The 22,481-nt window shown below is 36.2% G+C and overlaps 1 long non-coding RNA gene across 3 annotated transcripts in view; it reads right to left on the bottom strand.

Moving 5' to 3' along the window:
- Positions 1 to 369: 369 nt before the first annotated feature.
- The window catches only part of LOC133256133 (uncharacterized), a 38,525-nt gene continuing 16,413 nt past the window's right edge, over positions 370 to 22,481 (bottom strand). The window contains exons 2-6 of one of the 3 annotated variants that reach the window (XR_009739107.1): positions 4,016 to 4,227; positions 3,369 to 3,571; positions 1,506 to 1,672; positions 819 to 919; positions 370 to 577 (exon numbers count right to left, since the gene is read on the bottom strand). This is a non-coding gene — a long non-coding RNA (uncharacterized LOC133256133). The remainder of the gene's footprint in view (positions 578 to 818; positions 920 to 1,505; positions 1,673 to 3,368; positions 3,572 to 4,015; positions 4,228 to 22,481) is intronic. The other 2 variants (XR_009739105.1, XR_009739106.1) reach the window with 2 other exon arrangements.

Here is a 22,481-nt window from a genome sequence, read left to right as displayed (position 1 = left end):
TTGATAGCATCTAGAATCTTTAATATGCCAATAACTTCCTATCATATTTAGAATGAAGAACAAACTTCTCTCCATGACATATGAAGCTGTAGTGTGTTGGTCTCTAGTCGTCTAGACTATCCTCAATTTCAGTTCCCACCCTTCTCTCCTTGCTTTCGATGTAGTTACATGAGCTTTTCACTGTTCACAGAACACAGCAACTCAGACATACCTGGAGGAATTTACACTTTCAGTTCCACTGAGCTGTAATTTTCCACCCACCAAACTTAACATGGCCATCTCATTGTTGTCTCTTGGATCCCTACCTGCTGTTTGTTTCTGAGAGAAGACCTCCTTAAGCAATGTCCCTGACACACATACCGACACCACTTTCTTTCATATCCTTTACTTTGGAACGTTTACTACTACTGAAACAGTACTATGATGTTTACTTTTTTTTTTTCCTGTCTACATTGACTAGATTTTGAGTTCAAAGAGAACTAAGACACCGTGGTCTTGTTAACTTCTATTATCTTCAAAACTTAGATCAGCGTTTGTCATTAAGAGAGTGGACAGTCAAAAAATGTTTTTTGAAAACCTAAATGGGAAAAAAAAATAGATGAATTAGATAAAATTGTTTATGTAAAAGCATTTCATATACTCTTAAAAATTATGTTAATATCACTACCATCTATTTGATACTCAGCTAAATATTGCCTTGTACTCATTGTTATAACATTATAGTATCTTAAATTCTTTCATTTATTCATTCAGTTAAAATTATTAAATGGTACTACGGGCCTTGAGAGATACAGCAGTAAATTCTACAGATTCATTACCAACATCAGGTAGGTGGGATGTACTGGAAATCCAGCCTAGGTTGGGGTAGTGGCAGCAGTTAGGAAAATCTGTCCAGAGGACCTAACATTCAAATGGAGATCTGAAGAATGAACAGGAAGCAACAAATCAGAGGTGGATGAGGTAGAAGAATAACATGTTTACTAACTTCTTTATCCCTCATATGACCCAGCAATGTCCTCTGAACCAGAACTAGAGTATAAAGAAAATAGATACAGCACATAGGCAATAAATAATGACTGTTATATTTGATCTCCTATTCTTTAAAGGGCTATGATGTGGAGGCATGATGCAGAAAAGAATAAAAAAATATTTATTAATGCCCATTACATGCCAAATTCTAGGCCATCAGTTTTCACACGAATAATTTTATTTTATTCTCTTGATGGCTGTTTCGAAGGCTGAGCCTCATCAGGTTTTATTGACCCTCATAAATTATACTTACAGCTGAAGCTCTAACTGGGTGTATTCTGACTCTTGAAAATCCATGCTCCTTCTGTTACCTGACTGGGTCAGTAGTTCTCAAGCTGACTGTACATTAGAAACAGGAAACTGAGGCTACGCTTGAGACCAATAAAATCAGAGTACCTGGGCGTGGAACCCAGGCTTCAGTAGCAGCTAAAGTTTCTCAGCTGAATTTGATGTGCAGCCAAGTTTGAGAAAATCACCTGTTTAGGCCAAGGAACAAATCTCCAGCTAGTTTAATTAATTCATTTTGGCTTTCTCATTCATATTTCTGTCTTCAACCAAGATGTCACCCAAATGACAATAAGCAAAAAAAAATTATTCTCTTCTTTGGAATGGCCTCCTTAAAGCTTTAGTCCTGAAAAGTCAACTGTGAAGGTTGAAACAGCATAACTAAATAATTAAGCCACTTTTATCTCTCAACATACTACATACTGTGCCTGTTTTAACAATTCCTGACTCCACCAACATATGCTATCAGATTTAATTCTCTATGGTCTGGCACTACGTATTTTTAGTAACCTTGGCTTCCAAAGAAGAACAGAAGAAAGTAACACCATTTACATAACTACAGGAACATGATTTATTTAAGTTTGCAAAAGAATATCACAGGGGAATCCATAAAACTTAAAAATTCATTTTCTTTATACTTGCTACTACAAAGGATCAGCTGGCACTTAACAAAAATTCTGTGGTATATATTATTATTAGATTAGGCTTTTGCAGCTTAATATAAAATGGGTTAACAGTGCTGGTAGCCATTGTTCTCAAATGAATCAATATTCTCCTACTTCCCTGGGCTACAAAACATTTTCCTGGCTTAGAGATAATATGCGATCCTTGTCTTACAGTTGTCATTATGAAATTTAATACCACAAGCAGTAGACTCTGTAAATAAATACCTAATATAAATTCCCTCTTAGTCCCTTGAGATAAAGCAATGAGTCATATTTTAGAAAAGTATTTTTCACCAGTCAATACATATCCTGATCTTTGGATCATCATATCAGTTCCTATGACTGATAACTACTTAGCACAGAGATCACTGAAAATTAAAACTATATGATGTCATTATGTGACCCTCTAACCCAATGATTCCTCTTTCCTCTGTATTATATCCATACTCATTAATCATGAACTTGATTTATTATTAGGAATATTTGAGACAGAGATAGAATAATTTATCTTGTAAAAAGTGATTTGCTACACAAAGATGTCTTTAGCAGCTTTATTCACAATTACCCAGACTTGGAAATAAATAAGATATCCTCCATTATATGGAAAGATAAACTGTGGTACATCCAGACAATAGAATGTTATGCAGTGCTAAAGAGAAAAGAGCTATAAAGTCATGAAAAAACAGGAGGAATCTTATTTTTAAATACATATTACTAAATAAAAATAAGACAATCTGAAAAGACAATATATTTGTGTGATTGCAATTCTATGAATTGGAAAAGACAAAACTATGAAGACAATAAAAAGATCAGAGGTTTCCAGGAGATAGGGTGTAGAAGGGGGATGAACAGGTGTAGCATGGTGGATTTTTAGAGCAGTAAAAATACACTGCATGACTCTATAACGGTGGATTGATGTCATTACGCATTTATCCAAACCCATAAAATGTACAACTCTAAGAATGAAACCCAATGTAAAATACAGACTTCAGGTGATTATGATATACAGTGTAGTTCATCAGTTGTAGCACCATTCTGGTAGAGGGTGTGGATAATCAGGGAAGCTATGCATGTGTGGAGGAAGGGGATACATGGGAAATCGCTATACTTTCCTCTCAATTTTACAGCAAACCTAAAAATTGAGCCTACAAAACAATTATATATACAACATAATATATAAGTTATATATATAGGAAATGAACTACAGAGATACACCTCAACATAGAGGAATCTCACAAACATACATACTGCACAATTGCATTTATATTAAGTTCAAAAGCAGGCAAATATAAATTATGGTTTTAGAACAAATATTCATTATCTCCCATGTGTGAGGTGTTATGATGATAAAATTTAAAAACTGCTGTGAAAAATTAGGATAATACTTACCTTTGGGGAACAGAAGAGATAGTGACTGCACGGGACTCTAGAGAATGGTCTATGTTGCTGATAAAGTAACATTTCTTGAGCTGAATTGTGACCACTGGGATATCTTTACTTCAAGGTACTTTATTGTTTATTAAATGTGTGTATGTAAGATTGTGTTGGTCAGTTCATTGTCTCTTTTCACCATTTTGTTAACATCACCCCTACTGGAAAAATAAAATGGTTTTTTAAGGAAGTCATCATTACATATCAGGTTGTGGAGTAAGCAGGGCTGAGATGAGAATAAGAAAAGTTTTATCTGTAGTTTTAAAATGCTTATAATATGATTCTTTTATACTTATAAATAACACTATGATTATAAATAATTGATTTAATCTATTCATTTGGGAAATCTTGGTATTAACTAGAAACACTTTTGATGGCTAACCTAACACATATAACAAGATGTAACAAAGCTGCATTTCTTTTAAAAATATTCCAATGAAGACTATCTCTTAAATCTTAACTAAACTTTAGTCTTCATAAGCTTAATCTGAATCTGAAAGTATTAAAAAACTAATTATATAAATTCAGCAGTATGAAACACATGTAAAAATACCTCAAAGGTTAATCTTAAATCATATTTTAAAGATCATCAAAATTACACTGACCTTAGCCATTTTATAGCACTCTCATCTTCTGACCAAAGAAAATTCTCCTGATTTGTCACTTTACATTTACAATTATATGTGATTAAGCAAGATTTGACCAAGAAGTGACAGGTCAGATTTTCTCATGGTATGTTGAAAATGCGGCACTGCTGCATTGCATCTGCAAACTGTGACACTGACTCAGACGTGTATCGGGGCAGAACTGATGTCATCTGTCTCAAACAATGGAGAAAGATTCTCAGCATGTGGCCTAGAGGCTATATCATGCTGACGACAAAGTGGCCAACATTTATTGCTTGAGGTCAATTCAATAATATAATAGGATTAGCCATACATGCCCCCACTTTCATTAAGCATTATTTGCTTATTCACTTCTATAACATCGCTGCTTTGTTGCCGTTTTTAGCCTTCTTATTGTATCCTCCCTTCTTACTCCTTTCACTGGACTGGCTACACTTTAGATATTTGGCATCCATCTGTGTGTGTGGTGCTCCAAATATAAATGTTTTCTCTTAATTAGATTAGCCACATTAGTATGGGTTTCCTTTTATAGGCGATTTTCATTTATTCTGTAGTTAAAATGTATTTGGAATATCATCAAACAGAAAAGAGAGAAATGAGACATTTCTTTGTGCTGAAATGTAGCATTCTTTTGTTTCTTCTTCCATACCATATTTTACTGTTTTTCTGTGTATACTAAACTTGTACCAATCATGTTTTAAACAGTAGTTGCCATGCTAAGCAATGGAGATAAAAATATAAGGGAGAAGACATGATTGTGAAATAGACAAAGATCAACACAAATATAGACAAAATAGGTATAATAAATTGTTACAGTTGATGAAATAGATTAATGAGCTATAATCATGGCAAATGGATGAGGATATCCTCATATGAGGATAAAAAGAGATTTCAAATAAAGGTTGAAAAGTTAAAGCAGGATAGGTATTCATTAGCTGAAAGGTGAGATATGATAATGTAGGCATACTGCTGCTGCTGCTGCTAAGTCGCTTCAGTCATGTCCGACTCTGTGCGACCCCACGGACTGCAGCCTACCAGGCTTCTCCGTCCATGGGATTCTCCAGGCAAGAACACTGGAGTGGGTTGCCATTTCCTTCTCCAATGCATGAAAGTGGAAAGTGAAAGTGAAGTCGCTCAGTCGTGCCTGACTCTTAGCGACCCCACGGACTGCAGCCCACCAGGCTCCTCCGCCCATGGGATTTTCCGGGCAAGAGCACTGGAGTGGGGTGCCATTGCCTTCTCCCAATGTAGGCATACAGTGTAGCTTAAATATAATCAAGATCTGAAGTAATCTTGCTGTGAATGGTAATTCCCAGTTGCAGGAGCAAAGACTGTGACTCTCTGGATTAGAGAAAGGAGTATAATAATGAATGTGGTCACTAGATACATATAAGCTTGGAGAAGTAGGGAGGAATATCGTTGAGACTGTGTATGTTGTTTTAAGGGGTTTCATCTCTTGCTGTAGAAAATCAAAAAACCCTGAAGCATCTTAAGCAGGGGGATAATATAGCCAGCTATCTCTGGCAGCAGTGCAGAGGGAAGACTGGATTGGAACAAGGCTCTAATGAAATGATCCTAATGAAAGGCCTGAAGGTAAACAAAGCTTTGTAAATACAGAGAAGAAAATGGAAATTAGAGATGTTAAGGAAAAAGAAAATGCAAAATTTAGTGATTATAGCAAGTGAGAGTAGGAATCTTGGGAGAAATCTAAGATGACACCTGAGCTTTTAGCTTGAGTGATTCTGTTTTCTATTTGATTCATCTGCTCTTGTCATGTATTTTTTCTATTTTCCTGCTTTCTTTTGGATTAACTGATTATTTAGTTAAAGATATTTTTATCAAATTTACTGATTTACTATTATACTGATTTCTAGTGTTTTCTTGGTTTATTTAAGACAATATTTCTCAACTTTTGAAATAGGGGACATTTGGCAATGCCTGAAGACACTTTCAATTCAGTTAAGTTCAGTCACTCAGTCACGTCCAACTCTTTGCGACCCCAGGAATTGCAGCACACCAGGCCTCCCTGTCCATCACCAACTCCCAGAGTTCACTCAAACGCACGTCCATCAAGTTGGTGATGCTATCCAGCCATCTCATCCTCTGTCGTCCCCTTTTCCTCCTGCCCCCAATCTCTCCCAGCATCAGAGTCTTTTCCAGTGAGTCAACTCTTCCCATGAGGTGGCCAAAGTACTGGAGTTCCAGCTTTAGCATCATTCTTTCCAAAGAACAACCAGGGCTGATCTCCTTTAGAATGGACTGGTTGGATATCCTTGCAGGCCAAGGGACTCTCAAGAGTCTTCTGCAACACCACACTTCCAAAGCATCAATTCTTCGACACTCAGCTTTCTTCACAGTCCAACTCTCACATCCATACATGACCACTGGAAAAACCATAGCCTTGGCTAGACGGACCTTTGTTGGCAAAGTAATGTCTTTGCTTTTCAATATGCTATCTAGGTTGGTCATAACTTTCCTCCCAAGGAGTAAGTGTCTTTTAATTTCATGGCTGCAATCACCATCTGCAGTGATTTTGGAGCCCAAAAAATAAAGTCTGACACTGTTTCCACTGTTTCCCCATCTATCTGCCATGAAGTGATGGGAACAGATGCCATGATCTTAGTTTTCTGAATGTTGAGCTTTAAGCCAACTTTTTCACTCTCCTCTTTCACTTTCATCAAGAGGTTTTTTAGTTCCTCTTCACTTTCTGCCATAAGGGTGGTATCATCTGCATATCTGAGGTTATTGATATTTCTCCTGGCAATCTTGATTCCAGCTTGTGCTTCTTCCAGCCCAGCATTTCTCATGATGTTCTCTGCATAGAAGTTAAATAATTTAGTTTCACAGTTAAAGAAAGTGCTACTTGCATCTAAAAGATGATGCTGTTAAAGTGCTGCACTTAATATGCCAGCAAATTTGGAAAACTCAGCAGTGGCCACAGGACTGGAAAAGGTCAGTTTTCATTTCAATCCCAAAGAAAGGCAGTGACAAAGAATGTTCAAACTACTGCACAATTGCAATAATCTTACACGTTAACAAAGTAATGCTCAAAATTCTCCAAGCTAGGCTTCACCAGTACATTAACTGAGAACTTTCAGATGTTCAAGCTGGATTTAGAAAAAGCAGAGATCAAATTGCCAACATCCATTGGATCATAGAAAAAGCCAGAGAGTTCCAGAAAAACATCTACTTCTGCTTTGCTGACTATGCCAAAGCCTTTGACTGTGTGGATCACAACAAACTGGAAAATTCTTAAAGAGATGGGAATACCAGATCACCTGACCTGCCTCCTGAGAAACCTGTATGCAAGTCAAGAAGCAACAGTTAAAACTGGACATGGAACAGACTGGTTCCAAATTAGGAAAGGAGTATGTCAAGGTTGTATATTGTCACTCTGTTTATTTAACTTATATGCAGAGTACATCATGGTAAAATGCTGGGCTAGGTGAAGCACAAACTGGAATCAAGATTGCCTGGAGAAATATCAATAACTCAGAAATGCAGATGACACTACCCTATGGCAGAAAGCAAAGAGGAACTAAAGAGCCTCTTGAAGTCAGTGAAAGAGTAGAGTGAAAAAGCTGGCTTAAAACTCAACATTCAAAAAACTAAGATCATGGCATCCAGTCCCATCAATTCATGGCAAATAGAGAAACAATGGAAATAGTGATAGACTTTATGTTGAGGGGCTTCAAAATCACTGCAGATGGTGGCTATAGCCATGAAAGTAAAAGACACTTGCTCCTTGGAAGAAAAGCTATGACCAACCTAGACAGCATTTAAGAAGCTGAGACATTACTTTGCCAACAAAGGTCTGTCTAGTCAAAGCTATTGTTTTTCCAGTAGTCATGTATGGATGTGATAGTTGGAGTATACTGAGCACCGAAGAATTGATGCTTTTGAACTGTGGTGTTGGAGATGACTCTTGAGAGTCCCTTGGACTGCAAGGAGATCAAACCAGTCAATTCTAAAGGATATCAGTCCTGAATATTCATTGGAAGGACTGATGCTAAAGCTGAAGCTCCAATGCCTTGGCCACCTCATGGGAAGAACTGATTCATTGAAAAAGACCGTGATGCTGAGAAAGATTGAAGGCAGGAGGAGAATGGGATGACAAAGGATGAGATGGTTGTATGGCATCACTGACTCAATAGACATGAGTTTGAGCAAGCTCTGGGTGTTGGTGATGGACAGGGAAGCCTGGCATGCAGCAAGCCATCAGGTGGCAAAGAGTTGGACAGAATTGAGCAACTGAACTGAACTGAACTGAACTTGCATCTAGGGGCCAGTCAGAGATGCTATTAGACATCCTACAATGTATAGGACAGTCCTCAACAACAATGATTTATCCAGCCCCAAATATTAATAGTTCTGAGTCTGAAAATAATGTATATAAAATACATATTTAGCTTATCACAGGCTACCTTCCTATAATATTAATGTACTTCACACATAGGTAGAAAACCTTATATCATCATGTTTTCCTTCTCTATCCCCCTCCCCCAAACACACTGCTTTTTTGGTATTATTGTCATATTCTAATTCTACTATTTTTATAAATGGAAATGTATTTTTATTTGCTTTAAATAGTCCTTTTAACTTTTCAGATGTTATTTTGTATCTGTTTCCTAGGTACATGTTATTTAAAATATGTAGTTGCTATTAAAAGACACATTTTTAATTGTTTCCAAAGCCACACTTAAAAAATTGAAGCCTGAGCAGTCCACTAATTTGTAATGTTTTCACACTCATTATCAGTCAGCAAGACATCACATTGGTGATCTGCCCCAATCACTAGTATAGCTAGATAAATGGATCTGCTGTCCTGTATTCAATGCATTGCATCTTTTAAGTATGACTTAACTTTTCATCAACTCTTCCTACAAATGTGAAGCTGCTAGGTTATGTATCTTTAAAACTGCAGCAGTTTCCTTGAAATATACCATATGTCACTAAGTTAAATATTGAGGCATTTTAAGATTTTATCTTATGTTCCATGTTTTTAAATATTTATATTTCTCAAAGTTAAAAATTATATCATACTTTTATTATTCGGTACATGCATTTTTATTGCTTCAGGCTTTTATGTAAATACACTTGCTAATTTTATTTTATTTTATTTTTTTGAACACTTGCTAATTTTAGTTTATTACTAAATGCATTTCTTTTATTGAGCTCATATTTAGAAGTATTATACATTTAACATTTAGCAGAGAAAAAGTGACAATTCTATTAGAATTAATAAAAATATAAAATCTTAATTTTTTAAAAATTTTGAAGTATATTGATTTTATAAAAAAGTGAACATTAAAAATAGGGAACACTGTTAGGGCTTAAAATCCTAATCCATTGTAAAATATTATAAAGGCCGTTTCATTTTCTTTTAACAAAGAAACTGAATCTTGAACTTTTCTGTATGTTATGGTCTCTTCACATTACAATTCCAGTAAGGTGATCTTACTAAGAATCTGTTGAAAACAGCTTTAGTCCTTAATGTCACTGCCCCTCTACTTTATGATTGAGATAGTGAGCACTTTAGAAATCAAAGCTGGGAATGACTACTTTTTGCATATTCAATCATCCTTTTATTGAAAAAAAAAACTTTTCTCTGATCCAATGTCCTTTGCCTATGTACAGTTTTAGTTTTTCTTCTAGTTTCTGACATAAAACAAAAATCTTCAAAAGGTCCAGAATAATTATTAGCTAACAACAACAACGACAAAAAGCTCTCTGCCTTCAACTGCCTATGAACAAAACTTAATGAACTTGAATCTTAATGTTCCTCTAAGCCATTCATTTGCTTAATATCTTAAATTGCTTTAGTATTAAAGTGGACTTTTACGTTTTTTAGCTATTTATGGTTTTTTGAGCAAAACAATATTTTAATGCTTCTCTTTTCATTATATAATTTTCTCCTACACAATATTATAGCCCCTTTCAAAATATTTGATGTACTGTAGTAAATATTTATAGTATTTGATGTATTATAGTGCCCACTTTTAATGTTACTGCAATGAACAGGTTACCTACATCAACAAACTTAAAGATAATAATAAAGGAAATGTTTTTAAAAACAATAATGTTTGTTTTTACACTTGACACATTAATTAGACCATGTTAACAAAGATAATAAATCAAGCATTTAAAACCACATGAAATCTTGCAAAGTTTTATATAAAACAAAATATATGAATTATCTAGCTATAGAGGAAATGAACAAGATCTCTTCATGGAAGTTATACCTGTTATCATAGTAGAATCTATATCTGGAAATGATGGTACTTCTCCAGAAAGCGTGGTTTCCATAGTTATATTGCACATTGAACATGTTTTTTTAAGAATTGGATTGATTTGTTTATGAAAAACAGAAAATGGAACTAAAACTGTCTATGAAAACTGTCTCGGTTCGGTTCAGTTCAGCTTAGTTGCTCAGTCATGTCCGACTCTTTGCGACCCCATGAATCTCAGCACACCAGGCCTCCCTGTCCATCACCAACTCCCAGAGTTCACCCAAACCCACGTCCATCGAGTCAGTGATGCCATCCAGCCATCTCATCCTCTGTCGTCCCCTTCTCCTCCTGCCCCCAATTCCTCCCAGCATCAGAGTCTTTTCCAATGAGTCAACTCTTCGTATGAGGTGGCCAAAGTACTGGAGTTTCAGCTTTAGCATCATTCTTTCCAAAGAAATCCCAGGGCAGATCTCTTTCAGATGGACTGGTTGGATCTCCTTGCAGTCCAAGGGAGTCTCAAGAGTCTTCTCCAACACCACAGTTCAAAAGCATCAATTCTTCAGCGCTCAGCCTTCTTCACAGTCCAACTCTCACATCCATACATGACCACTGGAAAAACCATAGCCTTGACTAGACGAACCTTTGTTGGCAAAGTAATGTCTCTGCTTTTGAATATGCTATCTAGGCTGGTCATAACTTTCCTTCCAAGGAGTAAGCATCTTTTAATTTCATGGCTGCAGTCACCATCTGCAGTGATTTTGGAGAATTAATTGGTTTGGGTAACTGAAACTAATGTAAGTTTCTATAAACAGAATAGCTTGCTCAGAACTTCACCAGACTAGGAAATGTAGCCTTCCTAGAAAATTTATCATTCTCTAATGTCTGAGCTTTTCTGACTCCAAACTGCCTAGTTCTTCTAAATAAGGCACTGAATACTTCGCTAATACTTTGTATTAGCATTGTCTTAATACATCTTCTTTCTCAAAGGATAAAGATCCCTGTTTTATAGCCTTTGAATGAAACGTTCCCAAGTATCCCATTCTCCTGCCTGCTGATAATCTTGCCTTTTCCTGCTGTCAAAGTGTAATTTAAAAAAGTCAAAAACATGATTCATGCAAATAGATAGAGAACAACCTCGTGTTAAAATTTATGTAATTAATTAATGAAGAACAAGCCAAATGGTAAAGCTAATTCAAAAAATTTAAGAGGCCAAGTATTTTCAGTGAATAAAAGCAATGTAGAGAATAAGATAGTTAAATAACATCTCGTTTGTTTTTTTTTTTTTTTCTAGCACATACTTATGTATGTGTATATTCTAAGAGCTCAGCAGGAAAATATATAAAGGGATCTTACAAGGTAAGGGTAGAGATTTTAAGACAAACTTTATTTGACTTATCTATACTTATCATGACCAACCTAGATAGCATATTCAAAAGCAGAGACATTACTTTGCCAACAAAGGTTCATCTAGTCAAGGCTATGGTTTTTCCTGTGGTCATGTATGGATGTGAGAGTTGGACTGTGAAGAAGGCTGAGCACCAAAGAATTGATGCTTTTGAACTGTGGTGTTGGAGAAGACTCTTGAGAGTCCCTTGGACTGCAAGGAGATCAAACCAGTCCATTCTGAAAGACATCTGCCCTGGGATTTCTTTGGAGGGAATGATGCTGAAGCTGAAACTCCAGTACTTTGGCCACCTCATGCGAAGAGTTGACTCATTGGAAAAGACTCTGATGCTGGGAGGGATTGGGGGCAAGAGGAAAAGGGGACAACAGAGGATGAGATGGCTGGATGGCATCACTGACTCAATGGACGTGAGTCTGAGTGAACTCCGGGAGTTGGTGATAGACAGGGAGGCCTGGTGTGCTGCGATTTATAGGGTCGCAAAGAGTCGGACATGACTGAGCGACTGATCTGATCTGATCTGATACTTATCGTGTTTTCTCTAACTGGTCCAGTTCTACATCAGAAAGGGTTACATTGTAACACAGCAAGGAAAGAGAAAGCCAGGGAAATCTAATTGATAAAATCTTTGTAAAATCACTTTTCTTTAAAATTTGCATAGATATCCACAACATGAGATATGCCATTTGATCAGTGAAATATCCCAAATTATTTTTCTAAGAATGTCAAGCTAATTTTAATATGTACATCTAACCTTAGGAACTACAGTTATGGGGAAATCTATTTACATATTAAAGAAAGAATATTCATTGGAAGGACTGATGCTGAAGCTGAAGCTCCAATACTTTGGCCACCTGATGTGAAGAGCTGACTCATTAGAAAAGACCCTGATGGTGGGAAAGATTGAAGGCAGGAGGAGAAGGGGACAGAGGACAATATGGTTGGGTGACATCATTGACTCAGTGGACATGAGTTTGAGCAAGCTCTGGGAGATGGTGAAGGACATGGAAGCCTGGCATGCTGCAGTCAACAGGGTCGCAAACTGTCAGACAGAATTGAGCAAATGAACAACAATTTGCTTTATTTAAGTTAACTTAAATATTATAAGATGTATGTATCTTAATAAAAGAGTAGCATGAGTTTGACAAATGTCTATACTCATGTAATCAATTTCCCAATCAAGAAAAAGAACATTTCTATCAACCCAGACATTTCATTTCACTCTCCAATAAAGCTCTGCTCCTGGAGGCAACCACTAACATGGTTTCTATTAACACAGATTAATTCTGCCTACATAAATTATATATAAATGGAGTCACTTCTTTATTCAACATGTTTTAAAAATTCATCTGTCTTATCATATGTCTCTGGTTCATTAATCTGTACTGCTACATGTTATTCTATTGAAATTCACATACCAGAATTTATTTAACTGTTGATGGTTATTTGAGTTACTTCCAGCATTGAGCTATTATAAATAAAGTTGATAATTAGTCATGTACAATATTTCTATGGCATGTCTTCATTATTTTTGGGCAAATACCAAGGTATGGAATAAATAGGTCGTAGAGTAGTTGTATGGTTTTTTTGCAAAAAATTGCCAAAATGTGTTCTAAAAGACTTGATTGTTTTACACTCCCACCAGAAATATATGAAATTATTTTGCTCCACATCCTTGCCAACATTTTGCATTGTCAGTATTTCCAAATTTAGTTACCAAATGAATAGTTAGCAATATCTCATTGTACTTTTTACTTGCATTTCCCTGTTAAGAGTTTTTTCAAGCAATTTTTGAGCACCAAAATATTTTTAGAAGGGTCTACTCAAATATTATTTCTTTTTATATGACAGTTTGTATTATAATTATTATTGATTTGTAGAGTTTTTTTAATATATCCTGGATATGAGTCCCTCATCAGATACATGTTTATAAACGTTTTCTCCCAGTTTGTGATTTACCTACACATTTTATTAATGACATGCTTTGCTGAAGCCTTAAGGCCATTGGATATCCTTATGAGAAAGATGATAGAAATACCAAAAAACTTTCTAAAGTATGAATATATCTGCATATTCAAAACTCAATGAATTTTTAAAAATAGTTTAGTCATGGTAGTGTCTAAAAATAAAAGATTGAAGGCAATTTTGGAAGGGAGCACTTAAAGGCTTTAGGAAAGAGGTGCAGGTGGAAGTAAAAGGAGGGCCGCAAATGAGAGGTGCCACAATTTGAGCTTCAAGTTGAGCAGGAGGATAAGGTAATAATGTGTGGGCAGGAACAGGATGGCCAGAAGCGGTGTTCCAACTGAGGGAAAATTTACTGTGGCAGTAAGACTAGCAGCAAAAACACGTGTGAAGAATCTCCTCCAGAGGGGGAGAAGAATCTTGAGGCCCTCTGCTCCCATTTCTACTCCTTGCACTATAAGGAATGAGTAAAGGCCCATCTCAAAATAAGTGGAGGTGGCAAATCATTAAAAATATAAAGTCAGATTTAGCCACAGTTTAACTCAGTATCAGACAAGTAGAGACAAAAAGAGGTTGCTTTACACTCCAGGTAGGTGATGAGAGTAAGATTTGCATGTTTGTGTGTGTGTGTTCAGTCGTGTCAGACTCTTTGTGACTCCATGGACTATATAGCCTACCATGCTCCTCTGTCCATGAAATTTTCCAGGCAGGAATACTGGAGTGAGTTGCCATTTCCTTCTCCAGGGGATCTTCTTGACCCAGGGATTGAACCCATGTCTCTTGTGTCTCCTGCATTACAGGAAGATTCTTTACCTTTCCACATGCATGCACAAGGCAATTTCCATAAAAAGTAATGACGTCACTGGGGAGAAAAGCATTAAACATAGAAAGCTTAAAAAAAAATCATAAAATGGGACAAGCTCTGATCCAAGACCAAACCACTCTTTGGAATTCTTTTGTGTTCCTAGATCTAATTCCCCTACCCACTTCCCACACAACACCAAGCAATTCTCTGGCACCAGAATAGTGTCAAAAATTCAACTGGATTCTGATACCATCTAACTAGAGAGAGCATCAGATTCCACACGTGAAGGGCTCAGTAGCACAAGACTGCCCCTACCCTGCTTCCAAGTCCAAGTTGTTGCCTGTACTTCTGACCAATTGGCTAAAAATCAAAGGTGTCTATGCCTTCCTCCCTGGGCTCGACTAATTTGCTAGAGCTGCTCACAGAACTCAGAGCAAGTTTATCAACTAGATTTCTGGTTTGTTATAAAAGGATATAATTTAGGAACAGCCAGGTGGAAGAAATGCAAACAGCAAGGTAGGCAGGATTGGGAAAAAAGCTTCCATGCCCTTTCCAAGGCACTTTTTCACCAACTCAGAAGCTCTCTACAGTCCTTTTTGCAGTTTTATGGAGGCTTTATCACATAGGTACAACTGATTAAATCATTGGCTATAAGCAATCAATTCAACCTCTAGTTCTTCTCCTGTCTCCTGAGGTTGAAATCACCAAAGGTAAGAGAAGATAACTTTGGTTGTTTCTAAATATTTCAACTCTTTAATTATGGGGTTGGTTTTTTCCCCTACCAACTGCCCTCATCCTTTGGCTACCTAAAGACTTTCCAAAAGTCATCTCATTAACATAACAAAACACCATCATTGCTCCTATCACAGGAAAAATCAAAGGCCAAATGTATATTTCTTACTATAAATCAAAATATTACAGTAAGTTTTCAAAGAAGGGAATCACAAGCTGGCTTGGACAGGCAGTCATGTGCTTCCAGAAGGACATGCCATTGGTTCCACCTGTGGTTGGGCAAATGTTAATGTCAACTTAAAAGAAAAATATTCAAAATGAGAATTGTGAGTTTAAGTTGTATTCAGGATTTAATCCTCAGCATAGGACTAGAGCCCAGAAGACAGTCACTAATTTAAGTCTGAGTGACTGCTCTGAAGAAGTAGGGGGAAAGCCAGTTTATATGTGACTTTCAGCTAGGAAATACATGCAGCTAATCATGTATCTTGGTAAGATTGCTGCTAATGACAAAGAATAGATACCTCAAAAATTTTAGAGCTTTTTTATGAATGAAAAGAAAGAAAGTGAAGTCACTCGGTCGAGTCTGACTCTTTGCAACCCCATGGACTGTAGCCTGCCAGTAACCTCTGTCCTTGGAATTTTCCAAGCAAGAATATTTGAGTGGATTGCCAAGCCCTCCTCTAGGGGATCTTCCCAACTCAGGGATTGAGCCTGGGTCTCCAGCACTGCAGGAAGACTCTTTACCATCTGAGCCACCAGGGAAGCCCTTTTTATGGTAAGATGCAAAAACTTGAGGTCATTAAAATTCTTCCTAAGGTGTCTAAGAGTCTGCTTGTCCAAAGCACAAAATGCCTCATCCTGTCTTTCATCCTGAAGCCCTTTCAGGGTACACTGTTGGGCACCTCTGCAGGGGATTACACCTTAGCCTTTGCAGAACTGGGTTGTGAGCAGCGCTCTTTGTCTTAGTGATTTTAATTTTTTTTTTTTTTTTTGCATCCATATTGGACAGGAGCAATTAGGATGAAAGGAGAAAAACTTCAGGGGCAAAGCATTCTCTTGGGATCTATCTCCCATCAATAAAAAGGTTATTTATTGAGTACATCAATTTTCTAAGATAATTGTTGATTTAAACATAGACATGAGGTAATTTTTTACTTACAAGAAAATTATGAAGCAATTTCTTCTTATCTAAAACTAATGCTTTTTATATATGTCAATAGATAATTTTTTTCCATAATATAAAAGTCTATCTTGAAACCTTGACTCTTTTCTTACTAGCTATACAGCTTTATTGATTTGTATTGTGAGATATATAATTAAAGCATGCATTATAAATACTATATCATTCAATGAAATAGATTGTCTTTATACAAAATATTTTATTTTCAAAATGACATTGACCTTTTTGTTCCTGGCCCAATGAAATGCATCCTGAAAAGGATAAAAGAAGTGATTTGTCTTTCGATACATTTAAGTTAAAGTCTGAATTCTATAACTATTATTTAAACATACTATTTGTCTTCTTTTAAGCTACCTTTTTTTTATCACCAACACTGTGCAAGATACTTTTGAAGGAAGGTGCTTTTAATATAATGTCTCATTTAATTCTCATGACATCTTTATGATTAAAGTTCAGAGAAGTTAGATATTTCCCTTATAGTACAGAGCTGCAAACTAAAACTCAGAGAAGTGAAATAGCATCTCCAACTACCAAGTCTGACTAAACACAAGATCCTCTCTTGAAATGTTAACTGGTGAATTAATGAATTTTCATATAGGAATCATTTGTATTAGTCTTCTATAATTTTGAAATTATTTCAAAATTAACATAAAAACTCTTAAAGAGTAGTAAAAGTCATTAGTATAAAATATTGCCATGCCTTCATTTTAGTGTTTGAAAGTCTGAGTTCATCACTGATTGTTGCATAATATATAACCAATATTTGTAATATTGCCTTCCAAAGTAATAGAAACACTTTGCATGTAAATAATATTCTTTTCAAATCATTTACAATTTTGTTTACTGTTTTAGATTTTTTTTTCTTTTTTTTTTTTTTAATTTTTAATTTCAGATATACACATGCTCCCCATCCTGAACCCTCCTCCCTCCCCCTCCCCATACCATCCCCCTGGGCCTTCCCAGCGCACCTGACATAGTATTGAAATGTTCTGCAAAGAATATCCATTTTGTAGTCATTTTAACAGAAAAAGCCCCCAGATTTTAAAAGGGTTCATTAATATCTTGTATGTACATGAAACAGATTTAGTGCCTATAGCTGTATTCCTTGTTCTTAAATTACCATGAATGATATGCTGCTAATTATAGATCAAAAGAATATTTCTTTTATAGTTCCTTTTCTCCCTAAGGTTATATTTTCTCACTTAAGAGGGTGATATGTAAAATTGGTGGTTATGAAATAATACTTACATAAAATCATCTCTGCAAATAATGTAAGAGTTACTGTAGATCAAGTAGAGAAAGATTTTCCCTAAGAGGTATAATCACCACAAAGACTTTCTAGAGGATGATGGTTTTTCTTTCCAAGGAATAGCCTTAATTTCTTTTTTAAAATGCCAGCTGAAGAACAGCAATATTTATTTTTCTCTTGCCTTAATGCCAGCAGTAATTGAACACGCACAAAAGTTCATAAATAGTTAAAATAGTCTCAGTTTTACCATAGCTTTTCATATGTCAGTTAGAGGGTAACTTTTAATTTGTTAATTTAGTCCAAATTTGTTACTGAATATTTTAACATTAAAAAAAAATAGATTATATTTTATATGTAAATAATACATTAATTAAACATTATTATTTAGTTTTTAATTGTTGGTGTGACCATTCAGAAATTTATTGGATAGGGGTGATCTTGTTCATGTGAGAAAATTAATAGTTATTAGATACCTATACTAGTGTTAATACCTTATATACTTTAAAATATTGAAAAATTGGTTTATAATTAATATGCCTTAAAACTGAAAGTACATAAAACTAACTTATACTGCCTTTATCACTTTCCTAAGAGAAAATTTCCCAGGAAGACAGTTAGACTATTTCAACTCTTCAGCTTTATTCTTACTTTATGGAAAATAACCAACTCTATGGAATGAAGACTTATGTCTGATGTACAGTCCTATACTTTACTAGTTGTTTGACTTAAGTTACTAAATTTTTCATAACTTCTGATTCCTAATAAATAAAATAAGAGTATTATACATATTGGCTTCCCTGTTAGCTCAGTTGGTAAAGAATCCACCCTCAATACAGGAGACCCCAGTTCAATTCCTGGGTCGGGAATATCCACTGGAGAAGGGATAGGTTACTCACTCCAGTATTCTTGAGCTTACCTTGTGGCTTAGCTGGTAAAAAATCCACCTGCAAAGCAGGAGACCTGCATTCAATCCCTGGGTTGGGAAGATCCCCTGGAGAAGGGAAAGGCTATCCACGCCAGTATTCTGGCCTAAAGAATTCCATGGACTGTATAGTCCATGGGGTCACAAGTAGTCAGACACTGAGTGACTGAAAAAAAATATATATATACGTATTACATACATCTGTTTTCAATATTGTCTGTCATAAATCAGTATTAAATTATGTAAAGTATAGACACAATACAATGTCTGGCATGTGATAATACTCAAAAGTAGTTATGGATTATGTTATTATTATTTTTCTTTCTCTCAGGTGAAATGTGCAATTAATTGTGCTTATAGTCTGAGATTAGCTATATTCACCTCAAGCAATATTTTTGTCTTTAATCCTCTCCTTTCTTGTTTCCTTCAACATTTGTTCAACTGCCTAAGAAAATTATCTTTCCTTGTGTGTTTTTCTTCCTTATTATATTAACAGTTTTAACTTTTTAAGAAACCTAGATGTCCATCAGCAGATGAATGGATAAGAAAGCTGTGGTACATATACACAATGGAGTATTACTCAGCCATTAAAAAGAATACATTTGAATCAATTCTAATGAGGTGGATGAAACTGGAGCCGATTATATGAGTGAAGTAAACCAGAAAGAAAAACACCAATAACAGTATACTAACACATATATATGGAATTTAGAAAGATGGTAAAGATAACCCTGTATGTGTGACAGCAAAAGAGACACAGATGTATAGAACAGTCTTTTGGACTCTGTGGTGGGGGGGATGATTTGGGAGAATGGCATTGAAACATGTATAATATCATATAAGAAACGAGTCACCAGTCCAGGTTTGATGCATGATACAGGGTGCTCGGGGCTGGTGCAATGGGATGACCCAGAGGGATGGTATGGGGAGGGAGGTGGGAGCGAGGTTCAGGAACATGTGTACACCCATGGCAGATTCATGTTGATGTATGGCAAAACCAATACAATACTGTAAAGTAATTAGCCTCTAATTAAAATAAATAAATTAAAAAAAAATAAAAATAACACAAATTGCTGTCACCAACTACTGGTGCTTTTGATATACCAGTTTATTGGAAAATAAATTCATAAGCTTTTAGATAATATGACAGCAATGTCTTACTAATCCAAGGCAGTATATATGAATACTTTTCATGTCAGAGACTTGTATAGTTAATATGTAAGAAATAGAAATTTCAACTTAAAATGCCCTTAACAATAAGGGGTATTTTTTGTTCAAGGACAAAAAATAAAATAAAATTATTATGTAGCACAAAGGTGAACCCAGATTAACAATTTCAATGAAGGACCCAGTGTTTTCTATAGCTTCATTCTGCCTTTTCTATCACCAGCTTTGATTAAAAGCTTGCTCCACCTATGATCATAAGATGACTAGCAATAGCAATCTGTTATCTGCTTCTTGGACAGCCAGCAGGAAAATAAGTGTCTCCCCCTAAACTAGTAGTTCTGAAATTTGACGTGCATGTGGATCACCTGGGCAGGTATTTTGTTAAATTGAAAATACAGATTCAGTAGGTCTTCAGGTTCAAAACCCTGAATTTCAAACAAGCTCCCAAATGAGGTCAAAGCTGTTGGTATGTGGATCACACTTTGAGTAGCAAAGCCCCAAACCAGTGATCCTCAGAATGTGATCTTCCAATTAGCAGAGTTTTGAGAATTCTTAGGCCTCATCTATGACCCCAGAAATTCTGGGGATGAGGTTCAGAAATCTGTATTTTAATAAGTCTGCTAGATGACTCTGATGCACACTGAGTTTGAAACCCACTGACCTAAATGATACATAAAAGACCTGGGTTTGCTCTTATGGAAACCTGGTGACTGCCATGCACTGATGAACTTCAGCCTAATATACTTATTCACCATTTCTGAGCCAACCGCAGGGGGTAATATTGGAATAATTCTAATTAGTCGTTAAAAATTGAACTGTTCTTGTAGCTGGAGGTGAGATTTATACTTCATGATGACAACACAATAATAAAAGTGAGGAATAGCAGCTGTGGAAAAAAATGACATTTTCCATTGAGTTTCAGCATAAACCCCTGGGAACAAACTGTGTAACAAGAAATTGATCTAAGAATCAAAATAATTCAACAAATGGTTACTAAATACTTACTAAACCCTGTATGTGCATGCTTAGTCATTCAGTCATGTCCAACTCTTTGTGACCCCATGGACTTCAGCCCGCCAGGCTCCACTGTCCACGCAGATTCTCCAGGCAAGAAGACTGGATGGGTTGCCATGCCCTCCTCCAACCCCCTGAATAGGAAGCATTAAATTAGGTATTGTGAGGCATAAAAGGTAAGATGCCATGTAACTGAGAAAGCGTGAACCAAGGGACACTCAACAGTCTCACACCTATGTAAGTGTTAAAATAAAGTGATCCCAAAACTTACTGACCATGAGACAGTGGGGCCTGAGCTGGAACTTGATGCACACATAGAAACTAGATATCAGGAGGGGAAGAGACAGACACGTTAGGTTAAGTGAACTGTAAGGACTTGGATATAAAGATTCAGAAGACAAAGGAAAACCCAACTAGCCTTTCTAAAAAACATTGCTTGAGGAACTAAAATAGTTCAGATACAGTTGGGCCAAATTATGGAAATCCATTAATGTTATGTTTTGAAATCTAGAGCAACCCTATTAGGTAGATATTATTATCCATATTTTAAAGTTGATACACTGGAAGATAAATTAATCTGTTAGGGTCACATAGCTAGGAAATGGCAAATTGGAGTGTAATCTGGGGAAGCGGAAGTTAGGAGAGAATAATTAGGCATTAAGGCAGTAATCCAAACATTTAAAGGAAAATGTAGGCCAGGGTAGTAGCAGAGAAAATTAGACAGGAATGTAATTTTATGCCGGAAATATTACCAAGGGAGAACAAAATTAGTACCAAATGTGAGGGAAAGAAGTAAGTTACAAGAAAGAATCATGAATTCCAAGTAGGACTGATCGTGGCAATATAAGAAATATATATGTTAAGAGACATCCCTGATGGTAGAGTGGATGGGAATCCACCTGCTATTGCAGGGGACATGGGTTTAATCTCCGATTTGGGAAAATTCCACACACTGTGGACAACTACTCGAAGAAGGCAATGGCACCCCACTCCAGTACTCTTGCCTGGAAAATCCCATGGACGGAGGGCTCCGATCTATGGGGTCGCACAGAGTCGGACATGACTGAAGCGACTTAGCAGCAGCAGCAGCAGTGGACAACTAAAGTTCATGTGCCACAATTATTGTAACCCACATGCTCTAGGGCCTGCGAGCCACAACTAACGAGCCCCTGTTCTACAGCTACGAAAGCTGGCAACCTGAGCCTGTGTTCCACAGTAAGAGAAGCTACCACAACGAGAAGCCTGTACAGCACAACAAAGAGTAGCCCCCACTCACTGCAACTAGAGAAGCCCACATGCAGCAATGAACATGCAGCACAACCACAAATAAAATTAATAAATTAATTTAAAAAGGAATATAAATGCTAGAGAGAGCTCAGATTGGGATTTTTTTAAAAAGTGAGTTTGTATATTCTGAAGTAATAGACATTTGAGTGAAATATAAGAAAATAGAATTTAGAGGTTCTATTATGGGCTTTATCAATAGATAATATGAGCTGAAACTCTAGCTCTGTCCATAGACTTAAGTAGTCTGGCCAATTTCTACTAATTTTAGTTGGTTTTTATTTACAAATGGGGTTAATGATAATAATAATATGGGAACCGAGAACTTTCAGATGTACAAGCTGGATTTAGAAAAGGCAGAGGAACCAGAGGTCAAATTTCCATCATCCATTGGATCATAGAAAAAAGCAAAGGAATGCCAAAAAAAATCTACTTCTGCTTCATTGATTACGCTAAAGCTTTTGACTGTGTGGATCAAAACAAACTGTAGAAAATTCT

The sequence above is a fragment of the Bos javanicus genome, chromosome 10 (assembly GCF_032452875.1).
Source record: "Bos javanicus breed banteng chromosome 10, ARS-OSU_banteng_1.0, whole genome shotgun sequence".
Taxonomy (NCBI): Eukaryota; Metazoa; Chordata; class Mammalia; order Artiodactyla; family Bovidae; genus Bos; species Bos javanicus.
Note: the sequence above shows the minus strand (reverse complement) of the source record. Positions and strands in the feature narration are given on the sequence as shown.